We start from the raw sequence: 3,118 nt of genomic DNA on the forward strand, positions 1-3,118 counted from the left end.
GGTCAACTCATGTCTGTGTCTCATTTGGGTCCACTCTTTTTAATTGAAATTTTACTTCTTGGTTTTTTTCTCATTACTGTGACGAGATCTCGAGTTTATGAAAATAATCAGACTAAATTTTAAGAAAAATGCAATTTTCCAGATATTTAAGTGAGATTTAGAACATATATCTATATCCGTATCACAAAGTAAAGTGCAACGAAATATCTTTCATACCCTTTTACTGGAATAGTAATTTAATTTTGGATGTAAATTAACAAAACATATGATTGGTATAAATATTAATGTCAATAAAGTTTTCCATTTTCAAATAAGACAAGAAACAGACAACAGTGCATGTTCAGTCAACATTCCAGCTACACGTGTTACGAAGAAGACAGAGACCTTTGAATACGTGTCGCAATCTTATCCGTGTTTTGTCCAAGTTGCATGCTTGAGATTCTGAAGAACACATAGCTGGAACATGGACCCTTGACGACAGGTTTCTAGTTTCATTTTATTACTTTTTTTTGGTTTTAACATTACGATGCAATATCTAGTATTTTTTAAAACAGCTACATTCATGCTATGTTTTGGATTCAAAACTAGTTTAGCTCATCTTTAACATATTTTTATATTTTTGTAACAACATATTATTGTTTTATAGTCATTTTAGTATAATCTTCTAAAATACATGAATGTTTCTCTATTTATAGGGTAAGACATTGGACCAAAAATATATTTATTTAAGAATTTTTCTATTTATTATAAAATGTTAAAATGAGCTGGAGATACTTTTATAGTACTATTTTAATTTTTATCGTATATAATAAAATATTAAGGATAAAATTCTCCATATCAAATAGTATCTTTTGCTAAGAAAAAAAAAGAACAAAACTTGTTAATTACAGTTTCACAATCAAAATAAAAGTAGATGCGAAGTAGGTCCAGTAGTGGGGACCTACCACAAATCTTTTACAGAGGACTCTGTTTTTCTCTATCCTTCCTCTTGTGACTGCGACGACCATCTCTCAGGCCCAACTCCACTTCACTCTCTTCTCTCACCTCTATGCTTTTTTGCCCTTTTAAATATTTTAAATCATAGTGACAAGTAGAAGAAAAGATTTGTAATGTAATGGTGGTGAGGGAATATTAGTGAAAGAACATCTTCCTCCCAGATAAAGTAAGTCATAACCTTTGTACTTCTCTCTTCTTACAGGAAGATTTGTTAGGCATGTTCCTTCTTTCTAAGGGGATCTGAGTTTGGTGTTTCAAGAGATTTGATATTGCATTCATAAGATATTAAGTTTTTTTTTGTTTCTTTCTTTCCTCTTAAGATTGTGTGGGAAGGAAAATGGAGGAAGCTGAAGCTGCAAACAAAGCAGCAGTGGAGAGCTGTCATGGAGTCTTGAATCTCTTGTCACAACTAACCAATGATCCTAAGTCCATAATGTTTGAAACAAGAGAAGCAGTTTCCAAGTTCAGGAGAGTTACCTCTCTCTTGTCTAGTGGGTCAGGTCAAAGGAAGATTAAGAAACTCAACAACAACTACTAAAGCTTAGGTCTCTTCAGTTGCCCCAACACCTCTTTTTGGAAAGTCCTGTTTCTAGTAATAATGCTATAACTGGTTGCATTCCAATTCTAGCACAAAGCCTCTTCAGATTGTACCACACCTTCTGCTCCTAGTTATAGTGAACAGCGACAGGTCATCATCCTCCACCTATGATGCTTAACCAGAAATGTGTGTTGACAAGTCCTTTCTGGAGCTAAAGCCACCGTCTTCTCGTCAAAGTCCCTATCAGTTTATATCCCTAACCACCAGCAAGGAGTGTACTCTAGAGCAATAGTGGTTTAAATCTGAAGTTTGATGGGCCTGGTGGTGGTAGTTGTTATTCCCCAAGTGTCTCAAACGGATCAAGATCGTTTGTTTCATCTCTTAGTATGGATACTAGTGTGGCGGATTACAGCAGAAACTCGTTTCATTTGATAGGATTACCTCAGGGATCTGATCATATCTCCCAGCATTCAAGGAGGACAAGCTGCTCTGGTAGTTTTGAAATGTGGTGGTAGAAGCAAGTGTCATTGTTCTAAGAAAAGGTATGTGTAGATTTTTTTTTTTCTTATTTTAGAAAAATTGTTTATGTAGTGTTTGATTCTTTACAGGAAGTTGAGAGTGAGACGATCGATTAAAGTACCTGCAATTAGCAACAAGATTGCTGATATACCACCAGATGAGTATTCATGGAGGAAGTACGGACAAAAGCCAATTAAGGGTTCTCCTCTCATCCTAGGTAAGTACATAGTTACATGTTTAAGGAAATGGACTAGTTCACATGTTTGTCTTTATAATGTTGTTTCCTTGTTGCAGGGGGTACTATAAATGCAGCAGCCTGCGAGGTTGTCCAGCAAGGAAGCATGTTGAAAGATGTGTAGATGAAACTTCAATGCTAATTGTGACTTATGAAGGTGAGCATAACCATCGAGAGTACTCTCTCCCAATCAGCTCAAACTTGATTAACCAAACCGGTCTAGTATCTGTGGTTTACAATTGTATATTCCACTTGACATGATGGTACTTACTTGGGATTTTACTCGTTGCATTACAAGTATGGTTTCAGCCTTATCTACATATAGATAAAATGGTATAATCTAGAAGGGTTTTTGGTTTGTATCAGATGTTGGTTCAATAGGTTTGGCTTCAGCCTTATCTACATATTGTTTTAAATATGGTATAAATCTAGAAGGGTTTTTGGTTTGCATCAGATGTTGGTTCAATAGGTTTGGCTTTGTTGAGCAAATGTCAACTGATATTTATCTAATATGATTGGGTTTCTCTATTCTCTTCATCAAGTCCAACCGAATGTAAATCAGTGGCAAACTCTTCAAGATATAGCTTCATTGGCTCTTTAATGAGTGCTATATATAGATCCTCTTACTCTAGGCTCATTAACAAGATTTTTCAAGGCCCACATTGTTCATCTATCAAACCCAATAGGCCCAAATTATTAAACTACAATTCATATTGTACATTTTTAGACAAATATTAGGAAAGAAAAACTATTTCAATTCAATAGTATTAGACCATTAACAAGATGGAATTTTTTCTTAAAACTGAACCGGATAGTGTTTACTGGTTTAA

At 34.8% G+C, this 3,118-nt stretch overlaps 1 pseudogene; it reads left to right on the top strand.

Moving 5' to 3' along the window:
- The first annotated feature begins 1,071 nt into the window (after nucleotides 1–1,071).
- On the top strand, nucleotides 1,072–2,549 carry LOC125599501 (annotated as a pseudogene).
- The last annotated feature ends 569 nt before the right edge of the window (nucleotides 2,550–3,118 follow it).

The sequence above is a fragment of the Brassica napus genome, unplaced genomic scaffold (assembly GCF_020379485.1).
Source record: "Brassica napus cultivar Da-Ae unplaced genomic scaffold, Da-Ae ScsIHWf_186;HRSCAF=332, whole genome shotgun sequence".
Lineage (NCBI taxonomy): Eukaryota > Viridiplantae > Streptophyta > Magnoliopsida > Brassicales > Brassicaceae > Brassica > Brassica napus.